The sequence below is a fragment of the Numida meleagris genome, chromosome 11 (genome assembly GCF_002078875.1).
Source record: "Numida meleagris isolate 19003 breed g44 Domestic line chromosome 11, NumMel1.0, whole genome shotgun sequence".
Lineage (NCBI taxonomy): Eukaryota > Metazoa > Chordata > Aves > Galliformes > Numididae > Numida > Numida meleagris.
Window position 1 is genome coordinate 3,556,458 of NC_034419.1, and position 13,236 is coordinate 3,569,693.

The following is a 13,236-nucleotide window of genomic DNA, read 5'->3' on the forward strand; positions in this document are numbered from 1 at the left end:
GCTCCTTAGAAACCTATTCAGTTATTATTTCTGAAACTTCTTTTGGGTGACTTTAAGTTGCCCAAATCTAATCTTAATTGAATTTACCTTTCAAAGACTACTGTACTTCACTGCCCAGTCATTTCATCACAATATATGTTTTTGGCTAACATACGTGGTAAATTTTAAGATGTTCTCTGTGATCCTGAATCACCATACACACAGATGTCTGCATTCTCTGCAACATTTGTGTTTTTAATGTTTAGCAGTTCTGTTTTTTTGAAACTATCTAGGCAAACTATAATGATGTTCCTATTGGGACAACACAGCCAAACTACTCTGTACTTGGCAAGATTTGACAGTATACAGGCATCTGAGGAGCAGAGATGAGGATGCTTGTAACCTAAGACAGCATGGGAAAGCCATAGCTACAGAGCAATATCATCAGATTTTCTTTCATCCAGATCCCAGGGTGAAGGCCTGTATCAATATCAGTCTTTCCTTCTCTCATTGGGTTACAGTTATTTGGAAAAGGTTTAAATGTTTCTCCTGCTCTTTAAACACTTTAAAGACTCCTTCATTGTTCAGTTTTCCTCTTGTCTGTGGTTCTCACCCATCTCATAGTGATACTCAGATTTTTCCCTCAGCAGCACCCTTCAGTGATTGAGTTAATCTCTGAAAGATGCTCTGATTTGCGTTTGCCTGTATATATCTCTACCGAACTCTCATTTTTCAAATTGTATCTGTTAAAAAAAAGTATGGATGAGTGAAACTAATGATTTGATAGTGTCCTACATTGATCCTGAAACTTCATGCTCAGGTTTAGGAATTTCCTTCTCTTGTACCGTATATAACTTCCATTACTGCAGAAGGCAGTATTGCAAAGAGTATTTTGGGGAATAATGTGACCTGCTAGGTAGCATATAGGTTTGTTTTCTTCTTTTTTCTTTGATATTCAAAAAATAATTATTTTTAATAAGGCTCTCTGGTCAGTATTAAGAATGAAAATTTCTAAACATCTCACACTCCTTCCTGGATGGGAGTTAAGACTTTCAATTACAGCATCTTGTGGCCTGAAAGAAGGCGGTTCTCAAAAGAATCTTTTATGTGAATAATCCTGTGTGTAAGGTATGTAGTTAATCTCTATTTGCAACATTTGACCTTGAGATTCAGGTGTGTTTCTGAAAATACACTTCTACGTTTAGTTTTTGAGTTAATGAATATGCTTCATTAGAAGCTTTTTTTCTTTTTTCTTCCAGGATCCTTATGTGTCCTTAATGCATCCTTATGTCTCCTTAATTCTGAAAATTCTGCTCCCAGTGACTTTTGGCAAGGACTATCCAAACTTTATTTACTCTCTGAGGCACTGTATAAACAATAGCATTGTATAAGCAATGAAAGCAATTTAGTTTGGCAGGTCACACTTAAATTCTATCTCCCCGATGCTTGAGCCAAAATCTGGGCATCGAGCCCCTTAATAAAGATCAGCCGCACTCTTTTTCCCTTCCCCCTTTATGTAAAACTCTTGAAGTTGCAGCTGGAGCTCTTGCAGTCTGTGGCTCCCTGGTACAGAGCAGACACCAACTTACAGGGTGTGGGGGGTGGTGGTGATGGGGAGCACGTGGTAAGCGAGCAGCAGCTGAGTGAGCTGCAGGTGTTGTGACTGGAGAAGAGATGGCTTGGGTGGATTTGGTTTTATTGCTTAATTCAGTTACTCGGAAAAGGATTTTAAAAGAAGGTAGATCCATACTCTTCTCGGAGAAATACTAACAAAATGATGTGAGGCAATGAATATGAATTGCAGCAAAAGAAATCCTGGTTAAATATAAAGAATTCTCTCACCAGTAGGATGGTTCATTACGGGAAGAGGTTCAGAATGGGTTTCTCCATCCTCAGAGATGACCAGAGCTCAGCTGGATGTGGCCCTGAGCAAGATATTCCATGGCTAAATTTGGCCCTGCTTTGAACAGTGAGTTTAGACTAGATGACATCCAGAGATCCCTTCCAACTCAGCCTATCCTAAGGATTTGTGATGAGGAGAAAAAAAAAAAAGAAGAAAAAAGAAACCTTTCCTTTCAGATGAATTTTTAGAGTAGAAATGCATGAAGTCTGTGCTGGTGATTTCCTAAGTCACACCCAGCTCTTAATCAGCTGGGGCCTCTGTGAGCGTTGTGTTGTGGTGGCAGTGGGTCCTCTGGCACAGTGGGAACACAGATTTAAAACATCAGTTCATGCTTAACAGTTGTTATGGGAGATACTCTCACTTTGACAGGCTTGCCATCCTTTTTAATATTTTTATATGACAGATTCATATTTGCTCTTGTTTTCTTCAGTTGATTCCAGCAAGAGGAATTCATATGCGTGTTGAAGTTGCAGGAACAGGAGATGAGGAATGGAAGCAGTACTTGCTTGTCTTTCATAGGGAATTCCAGAAAGTTTAGAGGTGCAGTGCCAGAACTCTTCCTTGTTAGAAATAATTATGGAGTTGCTTGCAACAGTGACAAGTGACCTGCCCCAAATTTCTAGATGAGTTTTCCATTTACTTCATTAAATTATATTAAAGTTAGGGTAATAAGGAAAAATTGCTGACTGACTCTTGGCTGCTTGAGTCCGCGTACTCCCTGCTACGCAACAAAAACTTGACAATTGTTTCTGCAGTGCTATTACAGTGCTTCCTAACTGATGTTCTGTTGCTAAAGCAGTCTTCCTGGAAGTGTCACCTTCTGTTTGGTGAGTTATGCTGCGCTGGGATTAGTAAGGGATGCACAATAAAATCGTAAGCAATATATACAATAATAACCTTGTGATAATGCCCAATATTTGAGAGTGAACTGTAGAAAAAGAAAAAAAAATGAGCTATGATGAAATGTATAATGAAGTTGATGCTTCTAAAATGCAAGGCGGGCAGATTAAAGTTACAGGGACAAAAACCAGTAGGTAACTGCTAATCCCTCCCTTGTTAAAGGAAAATTGCTAGAGGAAGTACAGTACAATTCTGCAGCCTTACAGATGTCTCACTTCACTCTTCAGAAGCCTCAGTGGATAGGATCACCAGACAATGCAGAGATAGTGCCTAGGTCGGGGTGGGAGCAGAGAGCAGGTTGGTTCTGCAGCTGCAGATCTGACAGCCACGAGACTTCTGTGCTGAAGCCACGGTGTGCCTTGCTGGCAGGGTGAGGTGCTCCTTCAGCCAGAAGGTTCACAAAACTATCAGGGTATAATAGTTTGAGGGAACTTTAGCTGGCTAAAGCCTGAAACACTGAACAGTTTATTAACAGCAATATCTGACTTATCTTCCTGTTAAGTATCTGTGATTCAGTATGTTTGGGTTATAATATAAGTCTTTAATATACTCTATGTAGTCTATAATATAAGTCTTTCAGTCCAAGTGCTTTCATTACAGTTGCAGCATTTACACATGTACCTTATGTAATGCTTCTTCCTCCTATAGAAGTTGAAAAGCCTGAAACAGTGCTTTTCTTGCTATGTATGCAATTGGATTTTGAAATTTTGACCTTTATTTAGAGGGCTGTTTCTGTAGTTTTCCCTTTCAAGATTTTACTGATACCAGATTCCCAGGTGCCTACGTTTGACTATAGTTCTTATACCTAATGCATAAGCCAAGGTGTTACAGAAAACTTGTTTGCAGATGGAAATTCACTTGATACAAAGTGGCCGTAAATGCACTGCTAAACAAATCATCTCCTGTTTAAGAGAATTTTAAACAGTAGGAGTCAAACATAGCTGTATGCCTACTCCTGTTTCCGTAATTCTAAAAGGTAATCTGTGAGGTTTAAATAGGAATCTGTGGATAGGATGCAGGAGGTCATGATCATCAGTAATGCTGAGTGAATTATTTAGGATGGCATGGGAAATAAAAAGATTATAGAGATAGGACAGAGAGATACAGTTTGGAAAGTGCCAACATCAGCAAATTATCTGGTGCATTAGAAGCAGATCGATAGCTTGAAGCAAACAGAGCTGAGACCCCATAGCTGTGCAAGCTTGGTGTTTTGCTTGGAACTGGTTTTAGTCTGAACCTTGGGACTGAAAGTGCTCACACGTGACTGGAAGCTGTGTCAGCTCTGTATGTTCTGAGTGTTTTTCATGTGAATCTGTAGCAGGGCTTCCACTTCATTTTGTCCCAAGGAAATTTAGTTCTTGAGCACCTGCAAACTGAACAAGGATACAGTAAAAAGGGGTGCTTGTAGCAGTTGTTGCAGAACTGCAGTGTTGCTCAAGCTAAAATTGTTACTGTAGGGCATAACAATGTCATCTGGCTGCGGAACTTGCTGAGAAGATGCATGTTGTACTCTGATGGAGAGGCTGAGGTCCTTCTCTTTTAATGTTGAATTTATCCAAGCAAACTATATTGGGTTAAATACAGTGTGTTTGAAGTCGATGGTAAGGATCCAACTGATGCAAATGGGAGCAGAATTAGGCCAACACTGATCACTTATGGGAAATAAAAATCTAGGCTAGAGAAAAGGCGAAGATCAACTCTGCACATACACAGAAATAGTTTGAGTGTAATTCCAATGGTGATACCTGTTTGCTTTAGTATGAGTGGATGGCTTGATTGTAGGGCTAGTGCCACTTAAATCTTTGTACCAAATGTTACCCCCAAGTTGATGGTTATCAGATGGCAGGAGGTGGCTGTGGTGCTGTTCTGGCTGCAGCACAGCATTTCTGTCTCTGTGCATTATGCATAGACCTGTAAAACATTACAGGTAATGGTCAGTTTTATTTTTGCGCCACTAAAATTGCACTGTGTTGTTCTTTGGTTTGTCTTGACAGCTTGAAAAAGGTAGAATTATTCACAAACCTTCCAGGTTTTAGTACTGAGATTTTTAATGACTTGAAAGTGGACTGAAAGACTTCCAATTGTTGGATCAGCCCTATTTCTCTACTCTTCTCTAGTATGTCATCTTGTGATAATAATATTCAGATCTCTACAAGCATGCCCTCTGTAATGTGCACATCTGTTTTGCCTGTATTGTGGATAGCAATGCTGGTACAAAGAAATGTGGTTTAGCTGGCCTGTCCTGTGTGCTGAGGACTTTTAAGTCCTTTTCAGTCACTGATTTGTTCCTTCCTTACTTTTCTTGTGTTTGGATAGTGTCTTTCTAATCTCTTCAGGAATAGCAGAGCCATGGAAGTTATATCACTGGAGAGAAAGAAAGAAGGCTGTGTAAGGAGTTTTCATATTCTGTTTTCTGTGTGCTGGGCTTTCAATCTGATGCATGAGTTGTCTTATGCAATAGGAACATAGCTCTGCTTATAATGTGACTCTGGGAAAAAAAAAAAAATCTGTCAAAAGCAATGACAAATCCACCAGCCTTGCTTATGCAATTAAAATGGCAACTTATCTTTGCATGATTCATGTTTGTTCCTTTCGAACTGGTGAGCTGTTCTGAAGAGCAAAAGCTCACGTCTCTTGGTCCTCTGGCTTCTGTGCATCTCTGATTTGGGTTCTTCTTTATGCCAATAGAACCCTGGGGATGTTTTAATCGTAAGAGAATAAGCATGTGGCAATTCTGGCATGACTTCCTGTCTCTCTGAACTGCATCCTCAATTATATTAATCTGACTGTTGCCTATTTAAGCATCGTACTACATCTTGAATGACAGTGGGGTAAACAGATTCAGCAAATAAGCTGTCGTTCTTGTGTGCTTGCAAGTGGCAGATCAGGTCAACCAGAGAAACAGATAAACAGGAGCATACACACAGATTTTCTTGTGTCACTGCCTTTTGACTGTGATGTAAACGAAGAGTATGAGTACACAGAGTGCTACAAGAATGTTTTTCAGTCTGTTAAAATGGGGTGTACATGTTTTTGGCAGTCATAGGAAGACTAGGGAAGTGCAGTTTTGAAAAATGATTAAATTTAGATCATGGATGTACATTATTACTTCTGTAATTTCTTGAAAGTCATTTGAGTAGCTGTTATAGAAATGGAAATGTCTATTATACTGTTTTATTTCCACAGATGTATACTCCCAGGTGCTAAAAATCATTTTTGGAAATGGGAACTTTTTTTAAAAATAGTTATGTTAGAACTTGGTAAGTTTTGTTCCTGCAAGAAGTCATGGAAAAGATGATAAACATCAGGTTTTTAAGGAATACATCTGAGGAAGTATTTTCTGTTCATTTGCAAAGAAGACAAAACAACAGACAGGAAAACATATGTGAATAAAGCTTTGCTTATTTAAAATGCTTCTGAAAGTACTTTGCATTGATTTACTAGCTTCAAACAGCCTGTAGAGCAAGTTGGTATCGTGGTAATCCACACCTCGGCTGAGTTGCTCACTGATGTCAAGAACTGACTGCATATGTATTTTGTGATAGCATTTGGGTTAGGTGCATGCGAATAAAGGATCTTGGTTATCTTTTGAAATAGTTTTGTGAATTTTCTGAGAAAATCTTGTATTTCCATTTTTAGAGATGAATTCTGTTGAAACACACAAAGCTTGTTGGTGAATTGACAACAATTTCTTTTCATTATTTTACAGACTGTACTGAAGAGTACTACCCCTCCTTCTGCTTTAAAAAACTACTTAAAATTGTTGGAAGTATGGTAATTTCAAGTCTCTGATGGGCGAATTATTTCTGATGGGTCCATTAAACATAGCGAAGAAAAACAAATCTGTTTTGAAGTGGTGTGGATTTGTTTCTCTTGGAAACATGTAGGACTGGTTTATAATAGAAACAATTGGAAACAATTGCATTATCTTTTTTGTTTACTTGCAGATATTGGGTATTAAAACAGTTCAGGGGTTTTGAGTTTTCGGTGTCCTAGTAGTCCTAGGATAATTATAGAAATTCCCAACGTTTTAGACTCAGCTGTACCTTGTACACAATATGCTTTAGATGTGATTAATAATTTTACTGAGTTTAGCTGTGTTACAGTCTTATTCAACGCTTGGGAGAAAGTATGGGTAATATGTTACCGCTACCTGTAGAGAGAGAGATTTAATTTGTAATTTCTAAATGTATCCACACCAATGATGATGCAGTACATTTCTTTTGGAACCTTTTACTTGTAAAGTATTTGTGGATTTGGTGTCATATTAAGAGTCCTGGCTTTCTGGTAAGTCCGTGATGATCATTAATGATAGCTGAGTTTCAAAAGTTTAGTTAACATGAAGGATTTTGAGATTTATCAGAACGATTTGGAATTGAGAACTGGAAGTATTGTAATAACTGACTGATATCTTTGTAGCCATATTTATCCCTGGAAGAATTAGGAGCCCAGCAAATCAATAAGGCAATGCACTATGGTACTAGATGAAGCTTAAAAAATTGGAGTAATCAATCTATCTTGGCTTCTTAGGGGGATATTTCTTCCAAATGTCTCAGGATACTTTCAGAAATTCCCTTTTGGACATTTATTGATAGTCTGGTAGGAAATAGAGACAATACTTGATTTCATTTTCGAATAACCACTTTCTAGTCAAAACCCAGAATGTTCTGGGTGGGCTTGCTTTTGTAGAAGTAGAACCAAGATTTCTGCAGAAGCTTTATATGGTTGTAGAATGGTAAAGAGAAAAATATGCTAAATTTTTAAGATCTCAGTATCCCTAGAGTAATTCTGTTTGCAAGAACAGTTGTTGGTTTCATTCTTTTAATTTTCAAATCTACTTGGAACCTGAAGTTAGAGGTGTCATTTCTGATGAATGCATAATTAACAACACAATTTAAATAATGCTGAAATCTAAAATCATTAATGGTGCATTTTGGCCAAGTTCTTTTGGTGAAGCCATTACACAGAAATGCGCCTACAGCATAAAATAACAATTCTGGTCAAAAGCATTAGTGAATTTTGCAAAAGAATTTTAGAAATTGGAGTATTTTGCAGAACATTAGTGCTTGCAGTCTTCTGATGTGGAGAAATCAGTGGGCTCACAGGAGGCTTGGGTTCTGTCCCATGTTTGTATTATTTGATTTGAAAAATGTACATAAGTGCAAACTAACCTAATGCCAACAGTCTACAACAGTAACAAATAAATAGCCAATTTTTTTACACTTTTGTTTTTTTTTAGTTTTTCCCTTTTAACTCTAGGCCTTAACATACCATCCAAAAAGTTAGCACTTCTTGTATGGTTACAAATGGTGGTTGGATTCCAATATCAAAGATTTCACTGAGCAGGCCCTCTGTCAGCCTCTTACAAATACACCTTTTCATCTTAGTTGTCTCTCCTTATCCCTATCACCACGGTTAGGAGATGAGGAGGGAGCTGTTCCCAAAAGAGACAAGTAATTTGCTGGAAATAGATTTTAGATCAACACATTTGATTACAAGGAGAAATCAAGCTGAGCTAGCGCACTTTGTGCAACACAGGTCTATGTTCTCTGCAAGAGACATGGTTAAAATCAGCAAACAATCATGCTCTGTGGCAGCTGAGACATCCAGATGGTCTCAGTTTATCCCTCATTAGAACACATTTCAGTGTTCCAATCTTTAGATAAAGATAGGCTTGAATAGCTGTGGCAAGGCCCATATCCTAAAAGAAAGGTCATAAGCTTTTATTTAGACAGTTACAGAAACTACATCTCAAAGCAGCCCGTGCCTTGGCTGTGCAGCAGTGCGCGTACCCAAAGCAGGCAGTTTGCAAGCTGTTCAGGTCCACGAGGGCTGTGGAAAAGCCAGTGCCGGTGATTTCTGCAGCGCTCACGTGTAGCAGGCTCTTGCCTGTCTTCCACCGGTGGAAGCGGGCACCCGAGAGCAGTGACTGTCTTTTTCCTTCTCTGTATGTACTAGGGCTCTCCCATTTTGGTGATAGCCCAGGAGTTGACATTCCTGCTGTAACTCCTTGCCAGCAAAAGCAGCACTGCAGTATGATGCTGTCAGTGAGTGCTGCAGCATGTGCACCTGGCTCATCTCCTCTCGGCAGCCAGGGAGATAACGAGGGCCCCACTCGCTGAAATGTGAGTATCTGCTGAAGGGCTTTGCTGGATAGGAGGCTATGTATCCTGCAGCTAATTATGTCATTAATTAATCTATTATCCAGTGATGACCTGCAAGAGAGTTGTTGAGAGGACTCAGAACCTATATAGAAACTCTTAAACTATTTATTTCCTGTATTTTGATAACTCCCTGCTGCTGCTTTGTAGCCAGTCAGAGTGCTTGTGTGGAGTTATACCTTGGCTGCTGAGAAAATTCCCATTCCTTGTTCTGTTTCTTCCATATATGCAGATAACAAATGTGCAGAGTGGGAAGATTAATCTCTCCGTTCCCCCTTGCAGCCCCTAAAGAAGTTACAGCACGATAGTTTCAAAAGAGAACATTTTATTTTTAAGTCGCTATTAGTAGAACAGAAAATTAAAAGCTCATCATGGTTAGGACGAGATCCCGATTGAACCTGACAAGGAAGAAGATATTTAATAAAAGTACCAGGCATGATGATGGCTTTAAAATAAATCTGTGTGTTAATAGCTAAATTGCGAGGCGATAATCTGATGGTCTATTTAAAAACGTGCAGAAGGAGGATTTGTGGGAGGATTTTTAGCATGACCCCATAGATAATGTATGGCTGTTCCCGTGTCCTGCCCCAGTACTTAGATTTTTTTGGCTAATTGCATGATTTTAAGGTTGGGCAGCAGCGTTCTACATAGCTGTGATCACTTTTTATCCATCAATTGATGTCTGCTGCTGTTTTATCAGCTTATTTTTTCTGAGCCACCAGCGAGGATAATGTGCTTGAGGGAAAATTATACCCTACATCAGTGGTTTTGTTACAGCATGTTGTACATTATTGGTAATTTGAATGCATCCAGATAAAAATAGAAAGGTTAAGTAGTTTTCCAAATGTTGCCGCTGTGAAGCAGAAAAGGAGTAGTGTCTGTACCGTGTATGTTTTTTGAGGGAAGAATGTTGTCTTTTCTTTCAAAACTGCTTGCTAAAATTAGTGCTTTCCTTGAAGCTGAGCGTAAGGACCAGTTTGCTTCTGAAGTGCTGCCCCCAAAACTCTTTGTATTCTTTCTGATTAATTTTTAGGATCAATGGGTGTGTTGTGCCAGCTTTTGTATACATGGGCATGTGCAGAAAGCCCCTCCCTGGGGTGTGGGGTTTGCTGCCTGCCTGCAGGAGCTGCAGTCAGAGCAGTGCCATCTCTGCACCCAGCCCTTGGCCTGGCCGCCCCACTGCAGCCCTCAGGTTCGCTCCTTCAGCTTTCTTCCACTGCTGGTGAATGCTTCTGGCTGTTCTCAGCTGTTCTCAGGTGAAAGGAGCGATGCAATTTTCTCTAAAACTGTAATTCGTCACTTCTTTTTCAAAACATGTTTTTGATTCTCTGAACAGTCTGGGTAGAGAGCATTTAGCAAAAGAGTTGTATTATGATAGAGTTGACTGATGTACTTTCATTCCTCGGTGAATGTCCTATTTAAAATCACTGCAGAACATTGCTGTACATCTTTCAGCTAATGCCCACTGAGATTTAAAACCTTCTTTTGGCTGCTCTCTTTCTTAAGAGCGACCTTGGCTGAAGGTTCCTATTGTAAAATCGAGTCCTTGCAGGGATTTTTTTCCTCTCTCGTCCTTTCACGTGGATTTATGTGGTGCTGACTTATCTCTCCAGTAGTCCCACTTCCATTTCATTGCGGTTAAAATGTTCGTGGTTATAAATCACTGAGGAGAACAAATGTTTATATTTGATTTTCTTATTGATTAAAAATTTAGATTCTGTCGTTACCTCCGTGCTTCCCTTTCTTCAATCCTGATTAAAGAGCCAAGTAATCACATCTGGTTTTCATGTCAGGTGATAGAAATAAGCAAGCTAACGACCTGCCATGCATGCTGGAAAAAAGCAGGAGCTCTGGGTTCTACTGTTAGATGGGGATGGATGAGGTGCTGGCTCAGTCCCTTCTGGTTCTTTTGTCTGCTCTCCTAAAGAGCTGGGCAGAGACTTGAAGCAAACCCTAGTTTCAGTTGCAGTATATTGTTCGACCTCTATGCTACCTGCAAAGCCTGGGCGTGCTGAAGAGCGTTTGCATTTGAATCTGGAATTCAGAGCTGTCAGGGTTGAGGTCTGTGTTTGGTAGCAACAGCAGGTAATTTCACCTTTTAAATTTAATGTAACTGTAAAGATTATTTCTGTGGATTTTTTTTGGAGTACAATAGAAATATGGTTTTGAAGAAAGGCAGTGTTTGTCTTCTGCTATCTAACTTATTTTCCCTAAGATGTAGCAAAGCTAAAGGATTATTTTTCTTCAGTGCTTGTGCTTGCATAACTGGGCATTGAGAGCTCAGTGGCAGAAAGGAGATTTACACGGGTGCTAAGTATAATAGGAACCTAAATTGTGTGCTAGTGGCTTTACAATTCTGGTAGCCTCATGTGTCAGTAAGTCATAACCTTTTAATGATTGAATTCAAATTTGTTATGCTTTTACAGGCTGCCCTTGGATTCTGAGGATGAATTTAGGAACCACCTGAGCTTTAGGGAAAGCTTTTAAAACTTGTGCAGTTTGTGCAGCTCCTTGGTGGCAAGCAGTGGCATTGTGTTTAGTGGTATATGGTCGAAGTAGGGTAATTGGAGTATCTGTGACTGGCACGTACTGGGTTTGTGCCCTGTTCAGTGGCACGTGTTGTCCAATAATAGCTGTTTAAGTAAACAGCCCCCCGGACAATGGTAAAATGCTCAAGGTGGCAGATGTTCTTGTGCTGCATGTAAGGATTTTGTGGTTCTAGCCAGGAGAAGTGGAAATGGTCTTTTGCCTTAAAATGCACAGGGAACAAAAGAAGTGTCTTCAGTGGTCCTTAAAGCACCAAACAGAGCTGTTAATTGCAATTTGGTCTCTCTTCTACCATATTAGAGAACTGTACCTAAGTCAAGAGCAAGATAGTCAGATAATATGTAAACAAACACATCTTTTGGCTTTTTAAAAGAGACAGTTACAAACGTGTTTTTACTGTAAATAAAAGTAGTATATATTTGTTGGGAAAAGTATGTTACAGAATGCAGTTTTCTTTTACAGCCATTGTAGGAACAGAGTGTGTGAAAAATTGTAGGCAATCCAGCTCTATTATATATATTTATGATTGCTCATTAAATAACAATAAATTGAGTCCTTTTTTAAAACAATCATTTGATTATTTTTTAAATTTGTTCTTCCAGTTTCATTATTCTGTTTGTAGTTTGTTTGTAGGGAAGCTGGACTTCCATTTATCACCAGTGGTGCTGCAGTAAAAACTTTGGTTTTATGTACGGCTTTCTATTTTTACTTGCTAATATAATAAGATATAATATAAATATAATAATGCCTCTGGTAGGCAACAAAGGGGACAGAAGGTAGAGCTGCAAATACAGACTAGACTGCGAGATAAGTTTGGTGTTTTTCTGTTATTTATTTTTCCCTTGCCCAGATGCTTTCCATGGAGATCTGAATCATACACTAGCATTTCATTTGCTGTAAAGTCATATGCTAACTTCTGACTGACAGTAATAATGTCTGACTTCAGCTGCCACTCTGATGTCTTGTGCTCCATGTTGGCTGGACATGCTCCTAGCAAAAGATTTTTTTTTTTTCCTCAAGTAATGCTCAGAGTTAACACTTTCATAAAAAACGTTCACATCCCACCCAAAAAAGATTTTCTCATTTGCTATTAGTTTTGAAGCCACTCAGGTAAAATGTGGTACTTTATATATGAGGCTGAGAATAAAAAAAATACTGGCTAAATACAGTAGTCTGATTCTGTTTTGGCAAGTCTGTGCAGTGGCTCTCCCTTATTTTGGCTAGGGTCTGTTAATGTGCTCTGATTCTCTTTACTTTTAAAGAGTGATGTGGCCAAGTGTAGCCAACCAAGCCTTTTCACTGCTAGTTATGTGATGGATGCTGTCAGAAGAAGAGAAGAAACACCACAGCAAATCCTTTTTTTTTTTTCTTTTCTTTTTTCCTGAGTAGTTTCCCTTGGGTTGATATGTAGAATTTGAAATTTTTTTCTTAGGATGTGAGTGTCAAGACTGATCATATTTTAGGTTGGAATTAGATGTTAAAACCTGAGAGGTCTTTCGCATTAAAAAAAAAAGTTTGGATTTAATTTTGTATGTGAATACTATGCACTGTGAATTATTTCCAGTATGTTCTGGAAGAAACTCTGCTAATTCATAAGTAGTCATCCATGCCAGGAACATTGCTGTTTAAACAGATGTAGAATAGACATCAACAGGACTTTCACATGCTGGATGTAATCCCTGTCTTCCTAACTTTTTACCAGGTACAGAAACCACTGACCTGTATATCATACCCCTTCTGCTGACA

At 39.0% G+C, this 13,236-nt stretch overlaps 1 protein-coding gene across 11 annotated transcripts in view; it reads left to right on the top strand.

The window, feature by feature from the left end:
• Positions 1-13,236, top strand: part of ATP2B2 (ATPase plasma membrane Ca2+ transporting 2) — a 295,684-nt gene that overhangs the window by 105,026 nt on the left and 177,422 nt on the right. Inside the window, exon 1 of one of the 11 annotated variants that reach the window (XM_021409830.1) lies at positions 10,878-11,028. The exons of the other annotated variants lie outside the window; for them this stretch is intronic. The gene's annotated coding sequence lies outside the window, so the exon portion shown is untranslated. Of the gene's footprint in view, positions 1-10,877; positions 11,029-13,236 lie in introns of those variants that run through there. 11 annotated transcript variants of the gene reach the window in all.